The 14,413-nt window shown below is 43.6% G+C and overlaps 1 protein-coding gene across 1 annotated transcript in view; it reads right to left on the reverse strand.

The window, feature by feature from the left end:
• Positions 1 to 14,139: 14,139 nt before the first annotated feature.
• The window catches only part of LOC147336058 (uncharacterized), a 3,664-nt gene continuing 3,390 nt past the window's right edge, over positions 14,140 to 14,413 (reverse strand). The window contains exon 3 of the mRNA XM_086287607.1: positions 14,140 to 14,413. This exon is cut by the window's right edge and continues 1,474 nt beyond it. The gene's annotated coding sequence lies outside the window, so the exon portion shown is untranslated.

Below are 14,413 nucleotides of genomic sequence, written 5' to 3' on the forward strand. Positions count from 1 at the left end.
TCACGGCTACATGATGAGAAAGAAGCAGTCTGGGTATCTCTTGCTTCTCTTCCAACACATTTAACTCTACTTACGGCCGATGAGTGTAACATCGTAAGGGAAGCACTTCTTGTACTGGCCCCTTTCCATCAGGCCACAGTGGAGTTGTCTGAGGAGAGGAGAGTTTCAGGGTCAAAGGTCATCCCGATGATGAGAATGCTATATTGTGCACTTGAGCAGAACTCTTTACATCTCCACACACAAGCAGCCACCCATCTCCATGACCAACTTAGGCGTCGTGTCACAGACACTGCTTCTAATCTGGAGTCATTAAGTGTGTTGACCCTCTCAACACTTTTAGACCCAAGATTTAAAACACTCGGATTTTGTAGTTCCTCCAAGTGTAGTGAGGCACCTGAAAATGGAGCGTGCTGCAGTAATTGCCCACACAACATCTGAGCCACAGCCTAGGCCTTCATCAGAGCAGTCACCTGTTCCAGGCAAGTTCAGTATTATCCTTTAACGTGCTGCAAAACATCTTATCCCAACCTTTTCCACCTGGCTTGAGCTCACAGGCACAGATGGGGAAATAGTGTAAAAAAAAAAACACAATAGACTGAATGCAAAAACATTGGATAAACTTATTTTTCTGAATAAAAATTTATAATAAATTCTGAGTCAATTACATTTAAATGGGTAATATTACATTCACAATACTTTTATTTTAATTTTCACTTAATGTCATTCACAATATATTTTAAAGATGTCTATAAAATTTGAAATATAAAAGATATAAAATGATTCCATGGAAAGTACAATACCTTAGAGTGTATACAAGTATGACTAGGTATTTGAATCAGTGTCTGTTGTGAGTCTCAAGAAAGTTGCCAGCAGTGACATTTAAGGTCCAGCAGGTGTCAGTATGAAGAAAAACAGCAACGCTGTGTCGACACAGTATCAATACAGTTTGGGGAATGTGCTGAAACGGTTCACAAGGCCTCAGCTACCCATCACTACTAAACAGCAAACATGAAGGAAGGTGAGCAGATACATAAGAAGGTGGATGGCAGGGAAAACACAGAGAATACACAGGAGACTTACAGACAGAACAGCAACTAGTACATGAGTAGACACGAGTTGAATACACACAGAAGAACACAGGGAGATTACACACAGGTGGGGAACACAGCTGGAAGTAATTGACAAGAGGAGACAGGGGAAGCAAAACTGAATTCACTCACATGAGACACGGACCTTCACAATAAAACAGGAAACAAGAAACAATTCACAAGGCCTTAAGCAGCTGCGCGCCCTCCCGATCACTTTCTAGCACAACACCTGGAGCTAAGGGGGCAAAACAATCTCATGAGTGCTGCTGTTTGACTGAGGAAGAATAAAGTAGTCGTGGTAAGCCAATCACATGACCACTTCAAGACAAAGCAACAAGGTGATATATACCAAAACATAACTGTAAATTCAGACACGTGAGGTTGTGCTAGACTTGTAGTCAAGACCGCCTAATCCGAGACCAAGACAAGACCAAGACCACGTTGAGACGAGACCAAGACCGAGACAAAAAAAAGTCTTTAAACTGCAGCCAGATGCTGCTACGTTTACAGGTGTCAGGCATATTTATGTGTTTTTGCTTTCGCACAGCCCTCCGCTGTCTACGGTCTCACTCACTTACTGAGAGGACAGACGGATGCTCCACTTGACTGTCGCGTCTCTCACCCTCTCTGTTTTTCACATAATGATATTATCCTATATCCTCGCATGTGATTGGCCACAATATGGAGGGATTGGAGCATAACTGAGCCACTGTGTGAGAGCTGAGCAGCAAAAGGAAATCAAGTGAGGGTAGAAATGACTGAAAGATTATAAGGCTCTGTTTTGAGTTTTGTTCAAAAAAGAATGTCTTCATATAGGAAAAAATAAATATCACCTTAAACTAGTTTTTAATTGGGCTGTATCAAGACACAGTGACTAAACCCCAATTCAACCAAACCCAGAACTGATCTGGAATTAAAACAGGACTACAACAGTTCAAAATCAGGACTACTGAGGACTTAACCAAAAGAGAACCAGAATCAAAACTAGATGATAGTGGCACTAAAAATCATCATAGACCTGCACTACACTTATTTTTTAATTCTACCAAAGTACACTATTTAGATTCAGAAAAGTTTATATAATTATTTAGCCTTTATAAGCCTGCATAACTTAATAAATATAGAATTTGAAAAATAACAAATGGTATCTAAAAAGTTACACTAGGTACTAGATACATGTTCTGATGAGTTTTAGCAAACAACCATTTGACTAACATGTGTGTCTCACCTGCTCTTGTTCCATCTCTGTTCTGTCCTCATTCTCCTCTCTCTCCCTCTTTGTGCTGACAATCAAGCCAAACACCAACAACATCAGTGGAAACCAGATATTTACACTCTTCAGATAAAAACACAAACACTTTTTTAATTGTAACATCAAATCAGACAAAATGTTTATTTTTTTAGATTGATAAATATAAAAAACATATTTGTTAACTTTTGTATTTTGTATTCAAAACTGGGCCACACTTATGGAGCTCCACAATTCTTTTCCAGGTGTTTTGGTTGATATCTCTCGATTTTTCCCATGTCACAGAAACAGGCTCTGTGTTCTGCCTTATATGCGTCCACAGGTGTGCCACCAATTTACTCACATGGACTCTACTAACCTATCAGAAGCTTCTTCAGCTCAGAATGGAATCGTCTGGCGTTTTCTTATTAATTAACAATAAACTTAGTGTATATGTACTCCTAAATTTGATGTAGGTGATTAAAATAGACAGCTCCCTCTTTTTATTCTGACATTTAACTAATTCAAAAGATATTTCAACATTTATTTATCCAGAACAAAACAAGTTTACTCTAAATTGATATTTAACAGTAAAACAAAAAGTTTTTATGTTTTCTCCCTAAAGTGTATATAAACAGCTGGTTTCAACTGTGAATATACTGCTGTGTATTGAAATTCCTCTTGTTTTGCATAGATATACTGAACAACATCCAAAGCATAATATATAAAATAACATCTACCTGAGTTGTTTCTTTGAAAGAAGCTCCTTATGTCCATTGTTGTGCACATCAGTACACAATTGAAACCGATTTAGAGAGTTTGTTTAGCCGTGGAGGATAACAACTGTAAATATGAAATGTAAGCTAAGACTCTAAAAAAATCAGCATTGTCGTTGGGCTTTTTATTTATCCATTTGTTGATTCACTCGAAGAGCAAGTAACGCAACCAAGTGATCAGTTTGACCGGAATCGGACCACCACATCCTTAGTGAGTGGTAGACCCAGCAGAAAGGACAGCATGAGCCATTGCTCGAAGGCTCGCCATTTGTAAGCGTACAAGCCTCTGGTAGATGAGGCCCTAGCGCTCTGAATTGTCACTATCACACTAGGTAGCAAACCCTTAGCAATCAAGTTTAACCTCTCAGCAGGTAAGCATGAAGGCGCCACAGATCTGGGCGCGGATGAAACACTTCTCCTCCCGCCTGAGAGAGGAGATCCCTGCAGAGAGGAAGCTGCCAAGGACTCGCTGCTAGCAGGCTGATTATCTCTGCATACCACGACCTTGTGGGCCACCAAGGGGCCACTAGAATCAGAGAGTGTGGGAATGCCGACGCACTCTCTCTAGAACTGGAGATATCATTTCCACTGGGGGAAATGCATACAGGAGCACGTCTGGCCATTGGTGCGCTAGCGCGTCCAAGCCCAAGGGTGCATCGTGGTCGATTATGGAGAAGAACAGGGGGCAGCAAAAAGATCTATTTGCGCTTTGCCAAATAGGCCCCAAATCTGAGCCACTATTAAAGGGTGTAACCTCCATTCTCTCACCAGAGGACCCCCCCTGGAGAGAAGGTCCGGCCCCAGGTTCAGGTGGCCCGGGACATGGGTGGCTCTTAGAGACAGAAAATGAACACTGCACCATAACAGCAGAGAGCGAGACAGGAGCAGCCCGGGCTTCCTCCAAGGACTGAGAGCTAGCATGCAAGACGCGGTTACCGGCAGCCTCCTCCGGAGGTGACGCGATGCACACAAACGGTGAGAGAGAGTCCAGCGTTGAAACGCTCTCATTTTTAACAGTCCAAGTGGCACTACGGCAATCATAGATGCCATCATGCCCAACAAGCTTAATATAGTCTGGAAACGCAGTCTGCGTCCCAACTGAAACTGAGCGAGGCAGCGATGACAAACGTGGAAAGCGAGCATATTTCCAAACCGAGAAAAGTAATCTGCTGATTTGGGATTAGCGAGCTCTTTTGAAAGTTCACAGAGAACCCCAGTGTCTGAATGTGTGACAGAAACAGCGACAGCTGTGTCTCCACTTGCTCTCTGGAGCAAGCTACGAGAGCCCAGTCATCTAGGTAGGCTAAGATGCGGATTCCTCTCTCTCTGAGGGGCGCTAGCGCTGCCTCGGCACATTTCGTAAAGGTGCGAGGAGCGAGCGACAGTCCGAACGGCAGCACTAGGTATTCGTAGGCTACGCCCTCGAATGCAAACCTCAGAAACTGCCTGTGTTTCGGGTGTATAACCACATGAAAATAAGCATCTGTTAGATCGATTGTTGCAAACCAATCTCCCGGGCTGACCGCATTCAAGAGCTGTCTGAGTGTTAGCATCTTGAACCTGTACGTTTGTAGATACGTGGTCAAGACTCGCAGGTCGAGGATGGGACGAAGCCCTCCCCCTTTTTTCGGAACAATAAAATAACAGCTGTACCAACCTTTGTCTGTCTCTGAAGCAGGGACCACTCGTATTGCTCTTTTCTGCAATAGCGCCTTTATTTCCTCTCTGAGTATCATGGGCGCCTCGGTGTTGACAGTCGTATTTACGACTCTTTGGAAACGAGGCGGCTTGACCCGGAACTGCAACCGGTAACCCATGGCAACAGTTCGCACCCCCCTCTCCCCCACGGAGCGAAGCAGAGAATCTGCAGTGCTTGGACGGCAGAGTTGCGGGGCCGCCGACACCATGGTTATGGGACGGGGCCAGATAAGCAGCCAGAGACGGCTCCATAGGGGGTGGGTTAGCTAAGCCAGCCCCCTTGGCGCTGTCCAATTCCATGTACTGTCCATAGCCGGGCACAGTGACGCGGGTAGACAGAGGTTTGTCCCATGATGCTGTTAACTCGCAGAGAAAGTCTGGGAACATGGGAAGGCAGTTTTTGGCCATTGCGGGCTCCGGTGGGAGGAAAAACCCCGCGAACCACGACGGCTTCTGAGCTGGCGGAGGAGAGGGCCAGTCCACCTGCAGCTTCTCAGCAGCACGGCGAAACAGGGAGAAAAGAGAGGTGTCACCGTGGCCGACCGGCGCAGCAGCGGCGGTACATTGGGCTGACAATGAGCTCTCCTGCTCATCCTCCGACAAATCATGGATGTCCAGGCCGATGTCCAGCACATCATCATTGTCCTGGGGAGCGCTGATGGGCTTCAGCCTGGGTTGAAGCCCGCCAGCGCTCCTGCATGGTTCCGACTCGTCATTGGCTAACCCGTCAACATATTCCATGTGGTCAGCCCAGCTAATTGCGGGGACATCGACCGGAAAATCCTCGTCTTCGGACTCGGACAAAGCCGGGGCTCCAGACTCGGAAGGAGAGGGTCATGCCGTGCGACAGCCGAGCGTCCCAGCACTTTTTCCACAAACGTCACCCGACTTTCCAGGGTCGAGCGCTGGAGCTGGCGACAAAACGCACAGGCTTCGGGCTCCGCCAACGCTCTCCTAGCGTGGACGATCCCCAGGCAGACAGGGCAGGCATCGTGCTGGTCGCTGTTGTGCAAAGAGAAATCGCATCCCTGAGGACAGGGGCGAACAGAAGATTTCTGCTTTGCTCGCTTCGGTTTGGAGTACATTCCAAAACGCAAAGCAAAACACTGCACGGGAAAACTTGAAATTAGCGCTCCGCGGGCAGCCTACACACCAACTGTGGGGTGGAGGCTAACACCAACAGGGGCAGTTAAGCTAAGTTCAAGTCGGCAGACAACGGAGCTAACTAGCAGCAGCTAGCTAGCCCAACTCAGCAGAGGTGTTCTCAGCGAGGTGAAGAGCGTAAGAACTGAGGGATGACTGTGATGACAGCGGCTATATGTGCAGGCGGGGCCGTGCGCGTGTCATCACACGTCATCTGCCTTAAAGGCGTGATTAAAGGTTTCTTCAGCCAGGACACGCGAGGGCGTGATATCCCATACTTATGGGTTGTACCGAGTGAATCGACTGAAAGAGAAATCCCAAACACTAGTGGTGTGCGATACTGCATATTACTGCTGGCGCGCCTGCCAAGCTGGAGACGGAGGTCGAGGTGCGCTGTCCACTTCGGCACGCAGGCTGCACAGTCCTGCGTACCGGCCGTCTGCCCAGCTGCCTGTGAACCCCAGCTCACTTCCACGCCTACTGCGCTGCCGCTGCTTGCCATATGGGTGGCCATCAGGCCAGCTCCGGGGCTTCCGCTGGAGGCGCGGGCGACCGCCAGAGTGGACACTTCCCCGTCGCTGGGCTGGGGCATGGGGCGCCGATGGTCCGGGCCGATTCCCTCGCCTGCTCGCGAGGTGAGGTGAAGCGGGCGAGGGGGGTATGTGGCAGGGTGTGTTCTGCGATGCCGCTGCAGGGTTGGTGGTGGTGATGTGTACGGCTGCCAGCGGGAGAGCTGAAGCCGTTGAATGTACTGTTACAGCAACCGTGTGATTATTGTAAGAATAAATGATGCTGTGAAGCATGAAAATGCCATCGGGTCTGCCCTGGTGGCGATCTTTTTTTTTTTTTTTTAAATCTTAAGTGCACGAAAACCAGTAAACAAATTAAAACAAATATTGTTGATAAACTATAATACAAAAATTACAATTAAAATTCTCAACAACAAAAAAATATATATAATTAATATGTAAACAACTTAACAACCCCCAAATTGTCTAAGTCACGTGACGTGTCAGTGCAACACCAAAACATAAGAGTGGGGGAGAGGGAGCAAAGTGTGCCTGCTCTCCGCTGACACAGGAGCGGTGTGTCCAGCGACCTGGTTGTTTCGTTTTTGCCGAAAGCACAGCATAGCACACAAGCAGAACTCAAAAGTAAAGAATCGATCTCACCAGGCTAGTATCGATCCGATACCGACTTGGGACCGATACTATCGATATTTGGATCGATCCGCCCACCACTACTTGCTACCATCCTTGCACCTCTCGTGGGAAACACCACATCAAGAACTCCACCGACTTCACCGACAAGGTCCAGAAACTTACCTTGGATCCAGATGAAACCATGGTGTCCTTTGATGTAGTCTCTCTCTTCACTTGCATACCCACCAAGCAGTGGTGTGTGCGTGTCTAGAAAAACTTTGTTGGGGGGGCCATGTAGGGGCACAGATTTGGAGAAGGGTGGCAGATGTAATTGGCAGATAATGTTAAAAAAAATTCTACCAACCGTTAACCATAATTCAGTAACCCTGTAAACCTAATAACCGAATGCGCTTTTAACTCTTATTAGAATGAGATTTTAACCACTACGGTGCAAAGTTTTTAGACACTGCGTTGATAAAGTACAAGAGATACAATCAGTGCTTTGTCAGTGTTTAATCAGCATTCAAGGACAGCAATATTTGCATAGTATTTTTACTGACATATAGTGCACGTATGTTTTGGGCAAAAACATTTTTGAATATTAAAATACTAACATGTTTAACATACAATTGGCAAATTAGCCAATGCCAATGCAAAACTTTATCTGCCTGTTAAAAAACAGAAGATAATCTTATTACAAACTGGTGTTTGATTTTGAAACAGGAAAAAAGTGGGGAAACAACTGAAAAGACTAACATTTGAATAAAACCTGAAAGCAAGTAAATACTTTCTATGCTGCCTTATGGTAAACTTTGGTAATATTGATGTATAAAGAACAACACTGGCTGATGATGACATACAGTCAGCTGGCATGGTGACACTGCTGGACTGGGACAAAAAAATTGGGCATTTTGACTAGAGACCGGCCCACCAGGTATTAAAGCCATAAAGCCTTTGAATGAAAACAAATGCTGTTGTGACAGTGATGTACACTGTCTTGTTGGTATATGTATGATTTCTATACATTTTACGTCAGATAAAAACTTTGTTCGCAAGAGTCAGATAATTATTTAATAAAAGCTAGATATTTTAAATGAGAATAAGAAAGAAAAGTATTTTTTGTGCCCCCAACTCGTTAATGAGGAACAAATCCTCATTTCATCCTATGATAACAGCATTTTCACCATTTCAGCCAGTGTGAGTGGAGAACAGCCAAGTCTCCTCCCCTGATAAACCTCCACATGTACCACCGAAAACAGTTAAATTAGTTTGAATCTGAAATCAGGGCTCAAACTTCTTGTTCTGAGACCATTTCTTTATTTTTCACACCAAACTGTTTAATAAGACAAACTTTACACAGAGTTCATCAAATATAACTAACGCTTTAACATTATCAGGATTTCATAATGCAAACTTCAAATTAACAAGAAAACAGCTGCAGAACATGTGGATCAAAATTAATTCATTAAAACAACATGTGGACTTCAATGATACAGTAAATACACTAAAGTGAAAGGAGGAGCCAAAAATAGATGTTTAATAGAATTTGAATTAACAAAAGGGTCCTTATGTGTGCTGCCGTTTTTAACGTTTAACATTTCTTTAAAATGAATACATTTTAACAAAAAGAAGTTAATTTTGGAAAAACTAAGAAAGTTCAAATGAAAGAAATTGATATATATCCATATCAGTAATTTTGATCGCCCTGCATGTAGTGACAGTGACAGAGAAGCTGCATGCATAGATGTACATATCTATACATGCAGCTTCCTAAATGTAACATTCAGGATTATTCACTGCAGGTCCAGAAATCAGAGCTACCTCATCAGATCCAAATGTGACATCAGCTGACACTCTTTACAGGAGATTCCATCTGAACTCTGTGGAGCCTGATCTCAAGGTTTTTAAGTCCAACCCTGAAGCCAGAAGAGGATCTTTCTCTCTCTTCAGATTCATTGTGATCCAGTGATTTCAGTCCAGGGGTCCGTTCTTCGTACCTCGCTTTAGGGATGGGTATTGATAAGATTTTCACGATTCCGATTCCATTTTCGATTCTGTTTAACAATTCTATTCTTTATCGATTCTCTTATCGATTCTTTTTTTTTTAAAAAGGAGAACACTAAGCTAGCTTAGAACTTTGTTTTATATCTTCTCTTTGAACAAGATAGAAATTTAGGAATAACATGGCCTTACAAACCCAGCAGTGAGATCTTAAGAGATCCAGCCTACGGCTCTTCAATGGGGTGTCACAGGGTCCCCAGGAAAAAAAATTGTAAATGTAAAATAATAAAATAAATATTCTTCTGTAGCAATAACAAAGTATAACATAAATTATTCTGTAGCAATTACACAAAAATATCCAGTAATGTCCCTGCCTACAATTAAACACATTCACTTACCGAAAATCGGGGGCATCTGCTGTGCAAGGTGCAAGCCTTTTACCACAAACTTAGTCACTGCTCGGTGACATTCGTCTATCCTGGCCTGAAAGGAGATGCTACTGGTAGACTGCAGCGAGAACTGCCAGCATCTGAGCCAGACTCTGTCTGTCTCTCTCATCATGGTCACCTAAATGCAGCGCACAGTAATGGCAGGTTTTGCAATAAGGCAGATCGCGCTAACATAATATGCACTGTTAGTTGATTATTTACCTGCCGCATTAACGGGAGAGGACGTGCAAACGTTACTGCTGCTGCTGGGTTGAGATTCACGAGTCCGGAGAGCGGAATTAAAAACACGACATTCATTTCAGGTTATCGCGTGTTTTGTGAGTAAATGCTTTTGCATATTCGTAGTGTTTCCTCCCTTAAATGAAATATCTACTTTGCAAGTATTGCAAGTTGCCCTGTTGTCATCCGTTCTCGTAAAGTATAACCAAACTTTTGAGCGTTTGAGCCGCCGTGTTTCCTGCCAGGTAAATGACGCTCCGCAACGTGGTGACGTCATTCGGGGCGACTGGAATCGATAAGGGAATCGATTGCAAAAATGGCAAACAATTCCAAGGAATTGAAACAGTGGGAACCGGTTCTCAACAAGAACCGGGTTTCGATACCCATCCCTACCTCGCTTACTACATCCAAGATCAAATGACACATCCAAGTTCAAATCATCGCGCCAACTTTGAGCTCGCTATTCCGGGTCTCCGAACACACCTGTTGTTGACGATTAGTACAGCTGGATGAAGTAATGTGAGATCACTGGGTGGCTTAAAAGGGGCTACGCATCGATAGTAGAAACATTGATCAGCAACCCTTTGATTGGTCGGCGAAAATGTCGAAGGAGCGCGCTCAGTATTTTTCGGCAGTAGAGCAAGAACTCCTGATTGAGGGATTTCAGGAGTTTCAGAGTTTAATTAAAACGCAAGGGAACACTGCAAAGGCTGCAAAAGCAAGGAGAGAGGGCTGGCAGAAAGTTGCTGACAAATTAAACACGTAAGTAATTTAATAATAATAATAATAATGGAGTGGATTTATATAGCGCTTTTCAAGGCACCCAAAGCGCTTTACAATGCCACTATTCATTCACTCTCACATTCACACACTGGTGGAGTTGCTACAGTTGTAGCCACAGCTGCCCTGGGGCAGACTGACAGAAGCGAGGCTGCCATATCGCGCCATCGGCCCCTCTGGCCAACACCAGTAGGCGGTAGGGTAAATTTATTATACAGGGAGTGCAGAATTATTAGGCAAATGAGTATTTTGTCCACATCATCCTCCTCATGCATGTTGTCTTACTCCAAGCTGTATTAAGCATATTAGGTGATGTGCATCTCTGTAATGAGAAGGGGTGTGGTCTAATGACATCAACACCCTATATCAGGTGTGCATAATTATTAGGCAACGTCCTTTCCTTTGGCAAAATGTGTCAAAAGAAGGACTTGACAGGCTCAGAAAAGTCAAAAATAGTGAGATATCTTGCAGAGGGATGCAGCAGTCTCAAAATTGCAAAGCTTCTGAAGCGTGATCATCGAACAATCAAGCGTTTCATTCAAAATAGTCAACAGGGTCGCAAGAAGCGTGTGGAAAAACCAAGGCACAAAATAACTGCCCATGAACTGAGAAAAGTCAAGCGTGCAGCTGCCAAGATGCCACTTGCCACCAGTTTGGCCATATTTCAGAGCTGCAACATCACTGGAGTGCCCAAAAGCACAAGGTGTGCAATACTCAGAGACATGGCCAAGGTAAGAAAGGCTGAAAGACGACCACCACTGAACAAGACACACAAGCTGAAACGTCAAGACTGGGCCAAGAAATATCTCAAGACTGGTTTTTCTAAGGTTTTATGGACTGATGAAATGAGAGTGAGTCTTGATGGGCCAGATGGATGGGCCCGTGGCTGGATTGGTAAAGGGCAGAGAGCTCCAGTCCGACTCAGACGCCAGCAAGGTGGAGGTGGAGTACTGGTTTGGGCTGGTATCATCAAAGATGAGCTTGTGGGGCCTTTTCGGGTTGAGGATGGAGTCAAGCTCAACTCCCAGTCCTACTGCCAGTTTATGGAAGACACCTTCTTCAAGCAGTGGTACAGGAAGAAGTCTGCATCCTTCAAGAAAAACATGATTTTCATGCAGGACAATGCTCCATCACACGCGTCCAAGTACTCCACAGCGTGGCTGGCAAGAAAGGGTATAAAAGAAGAAAAACTAACGGCATGGCCACCTTGTTCACCTGATCTGAACCCCATTGAGAACCTGTGGTCCATCATCAAATGTGAGATTTACAAGGAGGGAAAACAGTACACCTCTCTGAACAGTGTCTGGGAGGCTGTGGTTGCTGCTGCACGCAATGTTGATGGTGAACAGATCAAAACACTGACAGAATCCATGGATGGCAGGCTTTTGAGTGTCCTTGCAAAGAAAGGTGGCTATATTGGTCGCTGATTTGTTTTCGTTTTGTTTTTGAATGTCAGAAATGTATATTTGTGAATGTGGAGATGTTATATTGGTTTCACTGGTAAAAATAAATAATTGAAATGGGTATATATTTGTTTTTTGTTAAGTTGCCTAATAATTATGCACAGTAATAGTCACCTGCACACACAGATATCCCCCTAAAATAGCTAAAACTAAAAACAAACTAAAAACTACTTCCAAAAACATTCAGCTTTGATATTAGAGTTTTTTGGGTTCATTGAGAACATGGTTGTTGTTCAATAATAACATTATTCCTCAAAAATACAACTTCCCTAATAATTCTGCACTCCCTGTATTATATTACATTATATCCTCTTACACATTAGAGCCACAACAGGACCCACTAGAACATGGGAACAAGTAAAAGTGAAATATAAGAATATTCTACAGAATGGTAATATTTATCTCTTATATTGCTTTTAGTCTCTTGAAAAGAGACCCTGAAATAATCTGTTTGTTTGTTTATAACAGCAACCAAGAAAAGGGCAGAGCAAAAAAAGACAGGTGGTGGTCCTGCACCCCCTCGTCAACAAGTTGGTTAAGTAAATAATACCCTCACGGGAAAATCGATATCTCTCTATGAGCACACTGTCGCACTGAGCTAAAGGATCCTGTCTATCCCGCAATATATGCTGAATTCTGAAAACTCTCCTTATCAATCTTGCACCTTCCGCAATGGGTTGCTCGCGTACAAACGGACAGGACATGGCTGCGACAGGCTTCCCAAATCCACCTTCGCTTTTATAGCCGTGGTCTCTCATCTTGATTACACGAAGTAATTTACTATTACTACTCTAAAATATGAATTACATCTGAAATAATCAAATACATGAAATAGAATGATTAATAGTACATTTCCATTTTTTTAGGAAATGACCTGTATGTATCTGTATGAAATCAATAAAAGAATCAAATACTGCATTATCTTTAGTTACATTGATAATATTTATTTATGGAAAAATAGTGGAAAAATATTGCTGTTGCTTTTGTATAAATGAAGCGGACATACCTGAGTGGCCGCGATCTAATCCTGTTTACATAAAGTAAGCCTGCTCCCAAGCAGGTTTACGCTTACGGATCTGTTGCTATGACAGCAAGTCCCGGATCACGCAAAATCGTCAACAATCAAATCCAGCTAACTTACTTGGCGAGGTACGAAGAACGGACCCCTGCATGATCAGGCTGATGTTTGCACAGAGCAGATAATGAAGTGAATGTTTTTGCACATTGGTAACAGTGAAACAGTTTATTTACAGCGTGGAATCGTTTGTGTTTGGAGTATGAACTGAGATTCCTGAAGCTCTTGTCACACTGGTCAGAGCTGAAGTTCGCTTCCATGTGTGTACAATCATGTTTGTTACGATGACCTGATTGTGAGAAGTTTTTGTCACAGTGTCTGCACTTGTATGGTGTCTCTCCTGTGTGGATTTGCTAATTCTTGTTCGTTAAGCTCACGTGCAGTGGTGAAGGATGACCCACACTAGTCACAGATGTGCCGTTTGACCCCACTGTGGAAGAGTTCATGTATTTTTAATGTACTTGGTGTGTGGAAGCCTCTCCCACATTCTTTGCAGTAGTTCATTTTGTCTCCAGTGTGTCTACGTTGATGCGGTTTAAGGTCCCGTTGATGATTGGAGGTTTTTCCACAAAGGTCACAGAGAAACGTTTTCCCACCACCACAGTGACGACAGGGTTGAGAACTGGATCCATCTGTGTTGCTCTGCTTCTAAACAATGACAGCGTAAGTGATCTCTGCCAATGTCCAACTACGTTTTACTGTTTACATTATAACACTCAGCTTACCGAGCTAAAATGACTCTTCATTTTTCCAAACTGTTCATTCAGTATAACTCCATAAGTTTACTGATCAGACTTGTTCCAAACAATCAGGTTAAAATTACAAGATAAAAAAAATCAATACATCCTCACAGTAACTGCACTTGTAGAGTTAATTTCTGGTGTGGATCTGTTGGTGTTTTTTTCAGGTGATGTGGAACTTTAAAAGTCTTCTCACACAGTTCACTTTTGTAAGGTCTCTCCTCAGAGTGGCTAAACATGTGTCGTTGTAACTGTGCATCTGTTGTAAACAGTTTCCCACACTGATCACAGCAGGAAACATAATTTCCAGTGTAAATCCGTAGGTGAATATTTCGGTACTGTTTGTCACTGAACCTTTTTCCACAAAAATCGCAGCTGTACGCCTTAATTCCAGAGTGGGTAACTAGATGCTTCTGTAAGTTTCGACTTTGAGCAAAAGCTTTACCACACAAGTCACAGTAAAATGGTAAATGGACTGGCTCTTATATAGCGCTTTTCTACTCTTCTGAGCACTCAAAGCGCTTTACACAACTTGTGCATTCACCCATTCACACCCATTCGCACAAGCACATTGATCTAAGTGCTTTCTAAGTAACATTCACACACATTCA

This window comes from Aulonocara sp. 'chitande type north' Nkhata Bay, linkage group LG3 (genome assembly GCF_057382095.1).
Source record: "Aulonocara sp. 'chitande type north' Nkhata Bay isolate Kocher_YH1m ecotype deep benthic linkage group LG3, A_spYH_male_GT1.1, whole genome shotgun sequence".
In the NCBI taxonomy this organism is placed as follows: domain Eukaryota; kingdom Metazoa; phylum Chordata; class Actinopteri; order Cichliformes; family Cichlidae; genus Aulonocara; species Aulonocara sp. 'chitande type north' Nkhata Bay.